Source organism: Phalacrocorax aristotelis, chromosome 2, assembly GCF_949628215.1.
Source record: "Phalacrocorax aristotelis chromosome 2, bGulAri2.1, whole genome shotgun sequence".
Taxonomy (NCBI): domain Eukaryota; kingdom Metazoa; phylum Chordata; class Aves; order Suliformes; family Phalacrocoracidae; genus Phalacrocorax; species Phalacrocorax aristotelis.
Window position 1 is genome coordinate 89,395,947 of NC_134277.1, and position 13,525 is coordinate 89,409,471.

The window sequence follows — 13,525 nt, forward strand, 5'->3', positions numbered from 1 at the left end:
GCAAGACATGAATCTATAGAAATCCAAGCTTTATGAGTTTGCTTCTGTGTCTGTGCATGTCTTCCCTAAATCAGTAAGGTGCACAGACTCTGCTTTCCAGTTTTGTCTAGGTAATTCTTAAGAGTAGAATAAAAAGCAATTTGCTAAAGCTTTTATTTTGCTAAAATAAAACCTGAGGCATTCATGTAAAAATATACATCATGAAATGAGTGCTGAGGGGACGGTGGGTTGAAGTGCATAGAGAAAGCACTAGGTTTGTTTAGAAAAATTAAGGTATACAACCTTCTTTGTAAGGTTTCAAAGCATAATAATTCAGCTGTTCATTCTGGGGTAGTGAATACACACATAAATTACTAGCATACTGCATCTTAGAGAAGGGTTGCTTGTAGTTGTCTGTAGAACTTACTATAGGGTAACAGTTATAATTAATGACTTGACAGACTGAATGTCTCAGAATAGTTTGTCATCAACGTGCCTGGGTGGCGGGTAGTTGCACTGAGATGTTCAAGTATTCTCTGGTACAAAGTAATACAAAAAGCAGAACTTGGTCCTCTTCCAAGGTTTAAATTGGTCCTTGCCTTTCTGAAAAGTGGGAGGCAAAGAAAAGGTGATGCGATGTCTTCTTAACAATATAAGCTTCACCTACCACCTTGGACTATGAAATTCAAAATGGCCTTCCATCCTTTAGCTTTGCTTGATCCCTATGCCATGGAGAACACTCTAAATCTGCTCTTGGCAGCTTCTACAGCGCTTTGACGTCGCTGAATTTTGCGGAGGGGTGTCTATATGTGAACATATGATATAAATTCTTAATTTAGAAGAAAATATGTAAATGATAAAAATCTGCAGTACTTGGTGATAGGGAGCAAGGGGGTTCATGAGAAATTTTGCCATGGTGAACGTAAATCTGGATCTTTGGTGTCTGAGAGTTCCTCCTGCTCATGTGATGTTTGCTTGTTGTAAAACATTTTTATGCAGTACTGCTTATGCATTTGGCAGATTTTCTGAGACTTTCATAGGTCAGAAAAGCACTGGAAAAAAATCAAAAGCACCAGTTATGTAGTACAGTCACTCTATGTAAGTGAGTAAACAGAGTTGAACGACTCCTTTTTGCCTCATGCCTCTGATTAGGATGAGGGTGAACTGTTGATAGCTAGTGTATTTGTTCTGTGCTGTAGACATTCTCAATCAAAGAAATGAATGCTTAAATTGATGGACTGTATTTTTTTACTTCTGAAGTGCAGTACTTCTTTGCTGAGGTGTTGAGAGCAGGAAACTGCTATGTGATTCCTGTCTCTCTCTTTCAAGTGAAGATAACACTTGATTGATGAACAGTACTTGCTTTGTTTCCAAAAAAAAAGAAGCAAGATAATTTTTTGAATGTTTATATTGTCTTTGCTATTCCTATGAAGTGGGTTAACATCTTGAAATGTTCTTAATGATGCATCTGGTTTTTGTAAAAATATATTTTGTATTGTTTTGAGACATTAGACAGTAACTGCGTTTTTCTCTTGAACTTTCTGTTTATGGAAGGATGAAAGAACACAAGTTTTGCCCACCTGAATTTTGTCATGGATTTCACTTGGGGCCGGATTTCAGCCCACGTTTTAGGCATGTTTCATTTTAGTGGTGGTCAGGGCACCAAGGGAGATTTTTACAGTGAGGATTTTTCTCAAATTCATATTTCCCATAGATTTTGTTAATTCTTTGACAAGTACTCCTCTTTTCTGTTTCTCATCCCAAGCTGCCAGTTATTTTAAAGAATGATTTTTTTTTTCCCCTGCCTCTTTCTGTTTAGTTCTTGTTCACACTGTGTAGTTCAGTGCCTTACATTTCTAATTTATTGTCTTGAAAGACAGGTGTTTTATGACTGCTATAAATGTCTGAGAATTGCTGATGAGCTCTCTTCAATACCTATTATTTCTCTTTTATGTTTCTTTATCTCTTAGGATCCTACAAGATAGACCCAGGACCCTACTGTGCTAGGCTCTGCACACACGCTGAACAGAGGCAGTAGATGATTACAGAGGGATGGTGACTAAAAGGTAGGTAAGAGACTGTATTTTGTTCGTTGGGTAGATGGTGATGTCATGGAGACATTTTAAGATGCTGTCTGGAAAACGTCTTGTGAGATGGCTTTGTAGACCCTTACAGGTATTCTGCCTTTCTCTCCTTCCTAAGCTAAGGAAATGCAAGAAATGGAAGTGGGAGGAATGCAGGAAAAACAACCTGCAATTCTCCTTTCTTCTCCCCTCTCTTAAACTATGCTCAACTTCATAAAGGGGAACTATGTAAAAATGGGGATGTTTGTTTAAAGAAAAACTGAAAGGACAACTCTATGAGTAACATGTTTGTAGGTGGCAGAGACACTATTTCAGGATACTGTTTTGGAGGCCCCACACAAATGCTTACCGTCAGTTTAAAAAAGGCTTGGGAAAAGGAAACCCATATAGGTAAATGACAAGGTAGAGGAGACTATTAAAAGCAAGAGGACATCTTAAAAAGCAGCTGTGGCTGTGCTGAAAGAAGGAAGATGGGACTAAAAAATCCCCGTATCAGGCTAAACATAAAATTAATAAATGCTTTTTTCAACCACACCAGTAGCAGAAATCTAGTTGAAGAGTCTGTGTGGCCTGCATGTAATGACATTATGAAACAAGCAATCTAAGATAAAGCCGTGGCAGAAAACCTAAATTGTTCTTGTGTGTACGTGCTCACCACTGAAAAGTGTGGGGTGGTTCCTGTTTTGGAACTCTTCTGATGGGAGGCTTATGAGGTTGCCTTTCTCAGCTGGAAGCATTTGTAGGCGAGATTGTGGAACAAATTGCATGCTCCCAATTTAACAGGCCCGGATGCAGCTTACCCAAGTCTTTAAGGGACGGAAGAGTGAAATAGACCAGCTACAGGCTGTGGCTTTAAAGCGTCTCAGCAGTTGAGAACTTGAAGATGTCTAGTTTGATGTCATGTTTTAGAAAGTGTTTATGTGAAATCAGGGAGCCTAGAGAACAATAGGCCTCTTGTTTAAATGGAGTGGATTAATTAAAAAATTAGATTAGCGGCTGTTTTAGAGAGGACATTGGATAAACATGATGGAGATACTGTTTGTTAAAAGGAACATGCATTGCTTCAAAGCAGCAATAGCTTTTGCAGAGTGGTATGAAGAAGCTTCATTCTCTTTCAGAAACTCTGTGCCTGGCATGTAACGTAACTGCGGACCACTGAGCTGCATCAGCTTCGTACTGAAGTGATGAATTGTGCTGTACTTGACTCTGCATATGATGTGAAGGAGGATCAGAGAGGGATGGATGAGGTCATTGTGTCTAATGGAAAGACCCTTGGTTTCTTTGTTTCTTGCTACAGCGAATGAGCCTCCTTCCATTAAAGCTTGTTGTTAACCCTATGAGATTAATGGTATCTGAAAGCAGGGTTTCAACACCTGGTGTGAAATTAAATCGTCTTTGATTTATAATTTTACTCTCTTCTTTTTTCTTTTTTTAATTTATTTTTTGGCTTAAAATCTATTTAGGAATAAGGTTCAACTTCCCCCCACTGGCACAGCTGCTCTCCCCCAGGTCATACTTCTTGCAATAAAGTTGCAGCCTTTAAGTATTCCAGCTACCTCTCTATTGCCTGAAATCTCGTGGGTTGCTTTCTCTTGTCTTGATCATTGAAAATGTCAAAAGAATTTGTAGAAAGAGCGCTGTTTTGAGACCCTTTGAGCTGTCTCTGTTGATCCAAGTTTGGTGTATTTATTTTTATTTTTTCCCACGTGACTCAGATTTTTGTACTTCCAGTGTCTGCATTAATGTAGTGTGTATAATCTGTTTGCTCTGGAAGCCCCTTTCTGCAACACCACTGCAAGCAGTTTGAATTATTTTTCATTTAGCTTCAGGTTTCATCTTTATAAAATATGGTGGAATCCAGTGCTGGAAAGCATTCAAGATTGACAGCCCTGGAAATTGAAATCCCTGTTTATCCATGGACAGCCTAGCTGGAGCAAACTGTATATCTTGGTGGTACGACTCATGATTAACCTGCTGAGATGGACTTTTCCTCAGTTATTTATTCTTTACAGAGCACTGAAGGTTTGCAAAGACTTTGCACAGTAGGAATGTCATGTTTCAATTTGTGTTTTCAATATCTTTCTATATAAGTTTATTACAGTATAAATACAGGTTTGTGTCTTTAAAAACTATGAACTCTGCACTGGATTTTCCATGTGAGAGAGATGTGTTTGTCTATAGTTATATTATTAATTGTAGAAATTGACAGAGCCATAGTGATACAACTAATACATGATAAAACTTGATCTTTCGTATTCAAAAAGTGTTAACGATTTAAAAACCAGAATGCATCATGGTGACTTTAGCAATACAGATTTTCTGCTAGATCACTCTGCGACTGTCCCATCAACATTGTGGTGAAGTGGTAGGTAACAGAGGAGGGAGCTGGCCAGGTATGAAAGGATGAAGGGAACCTGTTGCTGTATTCAGACTGTGCTTTTGGGACTCTCAGTAGCATGCAGGTCCCATCCTCTCACTGGGGTGAACCATGCTGAGGTGTAGAGGGTAGCAAGCAGACCATGCTAGAAAGTCTGTTATTACTCTTTGATAAGTTGAGTATCATTCACATTTTAAATCTATCTTCTTGAGTTTTTGAACTTCCTAATGCTGAAATAAATTGCCAATTTTTACTTGGCCAGTTGCCAGTTTCTTGGTTTGTTTGGTGTTTTTTGTGTCCGGTATCTCTTCTTTTTTGCCCCTTTCTAAGTCAAATTCGGCATTTCATTGTTACACAAGGATCCCAGTGGAAAGGCCTTGCATCCTCAGCATTTTCCTTCTGGGCTCCTTATTTTGAATTCCAGCAATTCCATTCCATAGACACTTCTCATACCTATGATGTTTGTATCTTATTGCACCAGTGCTACATAAACTGGCACTTCTCTGCTCTGACTTAGCATTTTTCAACATTACACCTGCAGCCAAAGGGCAGGTTTTAGTTGGACTTTCATTTGTAAGGCATTTTACTGTACTTGCTTTCCGTGTGTCATTGACAGAGGCCGTTCACAGGGTTTAGTGGTTTTTGTTTGGTGAGGTGGTGGGTTTTTTGTTTGTTTTTGTTTTTTTTTTAAATGGACATTTTCCTTGGTATTCCTTCTAGAGCTTTATGCTTGGAATGTTGTTCTGGAAGTAGATTTAACAATATGTCTTTCTGTAGTAATATGCAAATGACATCAAAGCAGAGTTGGTAAAGGAGAAGGAATTTAACTGCAAAGGAATAACAGAAGAGAAGAGGTGGAGATTGTAGGAAATAAAAGCATACATAGTACCATTAACAGCCTGAGAAAAGAAATAAAAACAAATACAGGGAAGAAAAGGTAGCGTTTTAGCATTTTCTGTGTGTTTAAATGAATACTGTCTCCTGCTGATCAAGGAGGATTTTGGTGGCCTTAGAAAAGAGAGGCACTGAGATCTACAGTGACTGGAAAGCTGAGGGCAGATGTCTCAGTAGGCCTTGATTTGTAGGGGAGCTAATGTGTTCCCTTACTCCGAGCTCCACCCTTCCTTAGGGCATAGTGGAAGGCAGCATTCACACGGCAGGATAGCTGGTCACCTGTCTTGGGACACATCAAGAAGGAATGGGCTATTCCACAACCACTCACAGCATCTTGGATACAACTTACTTAGCTTTCTTATTTACTTACATGTGGTACATGCCATGACTCTGCCACACAACTACATGATGGGCACTGAACGGTCCTGTCATTATCTGCCAAGGTTCTGTGATGAAAAGGAGATGAGAAACCTGTACAAGTCTCAGTGCAAGCGTCAGTTGCCAGTGTGAAGATGGTTTTAAAGGATCCCATGAAGGAAAACTTCGGGATCTGTTGTCTTAAAATTGAACTGGCCTCTCTGCTTCTTTTAGAAATGTTGCTGGAGTGGTGGGAAGGACAGGGCTAATCATAGTCATGCAGAGACCTTTCTACCTTGTCTATTAACCCACCCTTCTCCTCAGACATCAGTGCATCCAGTGCAGTATGCCAATTTTTTTGGATCCCTAAGCAAATGAGCAAAGTGTTGATCTGGCCTGTCATGCAAGCATTGGTTGGCAGGTCTGCAGCTCAGGGTGAACTAAGGGAGCAGGCTCATAAACGTGCCATCCTCCTTGCTGCTGAGGAGTGAGTGGGATTTTGGGTTAACTTATACTGAATTACATTGCTGGCGCATGTTCGTAGCCTGGGTTAGCCAGCACCCAGCTCAGGACTAAAACAGCTCTCTACAGCTCAGCAGAAGCGGGTTGTTGTATTGCTCCTCTGCAGGGTAGGGGAGAAGGAAGCTGGGCTCCAGTGGAAGGAGAGTGGAAAGGGTAAGATCTGTGTATGGCAGGAGATGCAGTGTGACCTAATGAGTGTAGCTTCTGTCAGGCTTTATCCTTCCCCTGGTCTTAAAAATGCAGCTGGTGGGTGGCTGGTTTCCCTTTGGGGCAGAGGATGACTTGAGGGAGAAAATAGTGCCATAAATGAGTGAGTGCGTGGACCTGGGTGCTGAGGCATGCTGTTGTTAGCTGACACTGGACTAAGCTTCGATACAACTGATTGCTAGGAAGATCTAGATTGCCTGGGAGCTAGGGTCTTTGCTCAGGGTGTGGTGTTGGACCAGGGATGTAGGCTTGGTATGGGAGAATATGAAGGGGCAGGCCAGCAAAGTGAGGCAGAGTCTATACTGGTCTACCTGGGGGAATGCCTTTGCTTATCGCTGTGGGCTGTTGTCTAAGTGAGCATGTGGCCCTCCCAGCAAAGTGTATGATATTCAACTATGGCGTGTGAGTGTGTTGGTGTTGTGGTTATTTGTTCATGCTAGGAAAGGGATCCTTTCCTGTGCCATGTGTGCATTTATGTTTTTGAGGAACGCAATATGTGAGGGTCTGAAGATGTACAGAAAGTAGTGCAAAAAGGGGTGCAGGCCATACTGTATGGCTTTTGGATATATATTTTGGTGGTCTCAGGCAGCACTAGCTAAGGATGCTCTTACTGCAGGTCATCCAGCCTTGCCTGATGGTGTGCTGTGCTGGAGGGCTGGTGCAGTGGGGAGGGCGGTTTTCCATAGGCTATTGCTGTGACACCCATGAATATACTGTGTGGCATAAAATGTAGGCATGGACAGGAAGTTCCGCTTTAAGCACCTGTTGGGGGTACTAGAAAAATTTGGATGCAAGGAAAACAGCCTAAGAAAGCTGAAACTATGCCTTTGCTTTTAGAAGAATCTAAGGGAAGATGTAATCATCCTGCATGTTTCTATTTATGAGCTCAAGGTGACTTTGACACATTTGCTCTCTGAAACTTAGATTTCTCATAAAGGAGTATAAGATATGTTTCAGTGTATGCAATCTGTGCATATGTAATGTATGCTTATAAGATTTCAAAGTGATAAATGAAAAATGATGGCTACAAAGCTACAGAAATCTGAAGTGATTTCGGATATGATGGAGACATCAGTGACACTTATTGTAGTCTTTGACTGATGGAAACTGTCAGCCACTGAGAAACCGTTGGGAAACATGTCACCAAACAAAATGGATTTTCACAGCATTGTTAGTTTGTGAAATAACCTTATAGAATAGATTTTTTTTTTTCCCTGAAAGCTCTTAAATGGAAATCATTAGAAAGACCATTATAGTTAACAATTAGATAAACCATGGAAATGTAAGTTAAAATAACCTTTTAAGAGGATATTTCAGACTTGGAAAAAACAGAGGAGGGTTTTGTTGGTTGGGTTTTGTTTTGGTTTTTTTTGAGACACAAATACACAGCAGCGTAAAGTATGCTCTGAAGGAAACCCACAAGAGGCTTCTGTGTATTGAAACAAATATGTCAGGAGCCATTCCTCATTTAACCTTAGGTTATTTGACATCTCCTTATTTGTTGTTTGACAGCTTCATTGGGTGCATTCCACCAGATAGTATATGATTTCTGTCATGTCAAGTTTTACTACTTTTAAACAGTCATAAAAATAGTACTTACATTTTTAACAACGATGTCAGAGGAAGAAAATACAACTATGATTTATTCTCTTTAGAAGGATTATTTTTTCTGGGTTGTTTTTTTTTTCTGTGTCATGACACATCTTAGGATCTAGCAAAAAATAAGCAAGTTTGTATTGACAGGAAATTCAGACATGTGCACGGATGTTCCTCATATGTGTGAAACCTTTGCGTGTGAATACATGGGGTTTTAAGTGTAAGCGTTGTATTAATTTTGAACTTTGCCTTTTGATTTTGAAGAGACTGATAGATTGGATTTGTTAGCTGCAGAATGGTCTTTGAAAATCTTTGCATCTTCCATTTGTTTAATTTTACTTGTTTTAGGAAAGGGTTTATGAACATCATCTTTCACAGGAGGTGTAAAATGTCTGTGTCTGGATTCAGGATTTAGTGAAAAACTAACAAAAGGTAGATGAACTTTCAGAAAGGTCTAACAGAAGCCATGATTTTCCTTTCAGACTTGTTGCAGGATTCTGGTAGCTTTGTCAGGGTTTTCTGTGTTTCTGATGGACACCTATGAAAGACAGCATGGTTAGCTGTACAGTTAATGTTCCTAATTAAAAAAAAAAGGCATGTTTGTATGATATCTCTGAATTTTCTGTATATTAACACAGCTGAATGTGGCACAGAAGGGAGTGCTGTGATCTTTCTGTTGCAGTTCTCAATTGAGTCAGAGATCTAAATGCAAAATCTAGTATGGAAGAGTGTCATAGATTGGTGGGGCCCCTTTGAGCACTATTGCCTATAAGCATGGGGGGTTAACCATGGGGTTAGAAGGAACAGTAAACAGTGCTTTCATCTGTGTACTAGATCTTCGTAAGTGTGTGGGAAAACTTTTGTTGATGTATAAAAAGATCTAAATTGTCGTCTTTGTAGCGGTAATGTTATAGAGCAAAGAAAGTGAGATAGTAGCCTACTTACTCTAGCCATTTTGTATAATCAGTGCAGAGACGTTGGATGGTTCAGTCCACATAAGTGTTCTCTGTAGGATACACTCTCTATACTTTATCCAAGAACTGAAGGAGGAATCCAGAAGCTTGGTGGGTGAGATGAGTGGGTTTTTTGAGTGCTTACCTTGATAGAAAAGCTATGTATAAATAAACAGGTGAGGAACAGAAGTGTTCCATAGCGGTGATGTGAGATGGGAGCTCTGACCTGCCTCACCTCTCCCTTTCCTTCATATCAGTTCTGCTAAACCTTGCTGCCACTTAAGCTGTTGCTGTAAAGAGAGATTATGTTGATTATTGATGAGAAGAAAAAAATCAAAAGCTGGTAGTCAGGTGGAAGTCTGAAATGCATTTGCAAATGGGGGCACGGGGGTGAGTGCATGTGACATACAAAAGTGTATTCTCCTCCACTGTCTTTCCGTTCTCAAAGCTGTGACCACCATGCATTTGCTGAATGTGTTTAAAAACCACTGCCCTTTAAAACTCTACCAAAGAACTGCAGGACTGAACCCACCGTGAGAAGGATAAGTTTGCCTGTATCATTTAACTGAAGCAGGCTGTCCCAGTAGTCATTTCATGACATTTTGGCGCTCATCCAGCAGTTCTTTTAAGTAGTAACTACTTAAATATAATCTTTATTTTGGAAGTTTGCCTAGTATTAATGTGCAGAATATCCACTAGCAGTTTTGTTTTAGCCGTACAGTTTTGTCCTTTAGGTTGGTGTTTCACATTTTTTAAAAAAAAAGTATTATATTAAGTCCTTATGAAAGCTAAATCCCAGGGACTATCAAGCACATTTGTTCAGTGAAATACAAAATGGTAGAGAACTGTTTTCAGTTGAACATAATTTTGTTTTAAAACCCAACTATTTGAAGTTGCTGTATTACCATCTTCCTTCTGGTTTCTCTTACATCCATGTACAAATTTTGGCATGTTTTCCTGTGCAATTTACAGATACAAAAAAGTATGTCCAGATGGCTGTGATGTGGTATTCTTCTGTATTAATTACTGAACATGTATGACTCCAGTCGCTATGTTCTCTCTTCCCAGTTTAAATAGAATGCAACAGCTAAACTTGCATTACTCTCATATTACCTCTTTTCTGCCTGCATTCATTAACCTTGCCTTCACTCAAACTTTTTATACATCTTCAAGATTTTACACAAAGTTTTCATCCGACTCTAACCTTCATCTTCGTCATTCTCCTGCCAGCTGATAAATCTTCCCTCTTCCCAGCTAAAACTTTTCCTACGGTTACCTCAGTGCATTGTCTTCTGCTGCTCTGTTATATGGATGTCCTCCCAGTCCTGAACTACTGCCTTTTGTTCAATCAAGTAATGTTTTTAAACCTGTTTTATGTGTTGGGTTTTTTTTCCCTTTTTTTTTTTTAGTATAGTTCCCAGTACAAGGCAGTTTAAAATAATGTGGAGGGAAAAGAAAAAGATGAAAAGCATCATAAACTAGAGCACCTCCCCCTTCTCCTATCCTGCATTCTACCCAAATTTTGGTAGAGGTCGTGGTAGAAGGCAAGACATGTGGCCAGCTTTCAAAGCCTGAGCTTTTGTAATTTAAGAATACTTCCTGTATTCTTAAATTACAAAAGATGTAATTACAAATATGTAGTGAAGATTCAGTACATCACTAATGCAAAATAATAGTCACAACTTTACTTGTAGTTGTGACTTTGGTCCCGCATAGATTCCTAATTCCCAGTGGTGAAATTTCAAAATTCAGTTTTTCTGTGAGCCCCTTGCTATACAGGGTGCACAGATGTTTTTCTTAGCAGTAGATTACAAAAAGTAAGTTAACAGTAAAGTTAGGGAAGAATATAGTTTGAAGGATGTTGAAGATATGTCATCATTGCAATAGTTCGCCTCTAGACCCAAACGTTTTTTTGCCCTTCTAAAAAATATATAATTGGTTTTGTGAAATCAATATAATTATGTAGCTTAAAAAAAGGAAAAAACCTAACTAGCATTTGCTAACAAATATGATGAAGTGAGTGTTAAAAATACCTTAATTGTCTGGTTGTTGTTTTTCTCTTTAATCTCTGTTCAATGAGGCAGACTAGCTATACTGGGGTTTGCATGGCAAGGTTTTTTTTTGGAGTGGGGCGGGCAACAGGGGTGGCTTCTGTGAGAAGTTGCCTAAAAGCTTCCCCCAGCCCAACAGAGCTGGTGCCAGGCGGCTCCAAGATGGACCTGCCACTGCTCAGCCAAGGCTGAGCCCATCAGCGACAGTGGTAGCGCCTCTGGGATAACAGGTTTAAGAAGGGAAAAATGTTGCTGCACAACAGCAACTGCAGCCGGGAGAGAGGAGTGAGAATACGTGAGAGGAACAACCCTGCAGACACCAAGGTCAGTGAAGAAGGAGGGGGAGGAGGTGCTCCAGGCACCAGAGCAGAGATTCCCCCGCAGCCCATGGTGAAGACCATGGTGAGGCAGGCTGTCCCCCTGCAGCACATGGGGGTTAATGGTGGAGCAGATATCCACCTGCAGCCTATGGAGGAACCCACGCTGGAGCAGGCAGATGCCTGAAGGAGGCTGTGACCCCATGGGAAGCCTGTGCTGGAGCAGGCTCCTGGCAGGACCTGTGGACCTGCGGAGAGAGGAGCCCACACTGGAGCAGGTTTGCTCACAGGACTTGTGACCCCGTGGGGGACCCACACTGGAGCAGTCTGTTCCTGAAGGACGGCACCCCATGGAAGGGACCCACTCTGGAGCAGTTTGTGAAGAACTGCAGCCTGTGGGAAGGACTCACACTGGAGAAGTTCATGGAGGACTGTCTTCCATGGGAGGGACCCCACGGTGGAGCAGGGGAAGAATGTGAGGAGTCGTCCTCCTGAGAAGGAAGGAGTGGCAGAGATATGTGAGATGAACTGACCCCAACCCCGTTCCCCATTCCCCTGCACATCTGGAGAGTAGGAGGTAGAGAAATTGGGAGTGAAATTGCACCTGGGAAAAAGGGAGGGGTAGGAGGAAGGTGTGTTAAGATTTAGTTTTTATTTCTCATTGTCCTACTCTGATTTGATTGGCAATAGAGTAAATTAATTTCGCCAAGTTGAGTCTGTTTTGCCCATGACAGTAACTGCTGAGTGATCTCTCCCTGTCTTTATCTTGACCCACAAACCTTTCGTTATATTTTATCTCCTCTGTCCAGCTGAGGGAGGGGAGTGACAGAGCGGCTTTGGCACCTGGCGTCCAACCAGGGTCAACCCACCACACTAGCATACTTTTATTATATTCAAGTTTAATGGGAAAATAAGATTTTTAAAAAATAATTTTAATTTACTGAGATGCAAAATATGTAGTATAGCATATTTGTTCAGGGGCAGCATTAGTAGGTCTCTGTAGGTACGTGTTGCTTTAGAAATCATCCACAGCTTTTGAAAGGGCCACTAACAGTATCACTGGATAAATTGAAACAAAATTCTGAAATGGAATTTGTCATGTTTTGTGACAGTTTGTAAGGAAGTCCAGTTAATGACTACATGATTCTGTTGAAATTGAATCTTTTGCTGAGTCTTTGAATCTTTGTTGACTCAGCTATAACCAGAAGACAGATCTCCTTCCAAACTGTAGGGCTTTCTACCAGATGGGGGAGGGAATACTAAAGAAAAAATGCTGTGGACTGGCTATTCCAGATGCTATTTGTCTTTGCTGTCACAACTCATGTACTGTAGTACGTGCTTTGTAAAAAGCTGTGCAATGGATTTTCGTTGTCTTACAGTCAGATAACGTGTGCCCACTTTTCAGTAGGCTTTATGAATAAATCGTAAATACAGATTCATATGTACTGTATTTCAATACAAGTGAATAAAATACAACCTTTGAATGCTGTGCCGTGCAGAGCTCAGATCTTTGCAGAACATGGGAACGAATGGCCGTGCTTGGTCAGAGGTGCATCCGGACCAGCATCTGGTCTCTGTCAGGAGCAAACAGTACATGTCCCAGGGAAGAGGGTAAGAGCCCAGCAAGCAGCTAGTGGGACTTTCCCTGAATATTGCTGCAGTATCAGGCTCAGGAAGTTCCTGAATGTCACACTGCGAAATGGGAGTGGCTAGGTATTTCACAACCATCAGTGGGTCCTTTTTCTGATGATCTGCCCAATCCCATTTTGAAGGTATGTAATTTTTTAAAATCAGCAGGACCCTGTCGTAAGGACTGTCTACTGAGCTGCCATTAGAGGTGGGAATCTGGGTCTTGGGAGGATATGAAAAGGCCAAGGAGCTAAGGGATAGCTAAGAGAAAAAGGGATTTGAAAATAAGAGCTGAGATTTTGCTGGAGCTTGGGCCTACGCTACAATGATTTGACTACCTTTATTCTTACCTCGAAGCCGCTTGCAGTGCTGTTTTGTGTGGACCTGCTGGGCTGGCTGGTACTTGCTCGTGGAAGCTGTGATCCACTGATGCTATGTCCCACTGATGAGGCAGACATGCCCATGATGTGATAAATGAGATCTGAGGTGTTATTACAAACTTCTTGTTTCACTCAGGCCACTGTTCTTGAAGCAGTGCTTCCTCTGTGGAAATCACAAG

At 40.9% G+C, this 13,525-nt stretch overlaps 1 protein-coding gene across 5 annotated transcripts in view; it reads left to right on the forward strand.

Annotated features, from left to right (window-relative positions):
• The window catches only part of SEMA5A (semaphorin 5A), a 349,647-nt gene that overhangs the window by 85,366 nt on the left and 250,756 nt on the right, over positions 1-13,525 (forward strand). For 3 of the 5 annotated variants that reach the window (XM_075084299.1, XM_075084302.1, XM_075084298.1), the window contains exon 2: positions 1,950-2,045. The gene's annotated coding sequence lies outside the window, so the exon portion shown is untranslated. Of the gene's footprint in view, positions 1-1,949; positions 2,050-3,199; positions 3,281-13,525 lie in introns of those variants that run through there. The other 2 variants (XM_075084301.1, XM_075084300.1) reach the window with 2 other exon arrangements.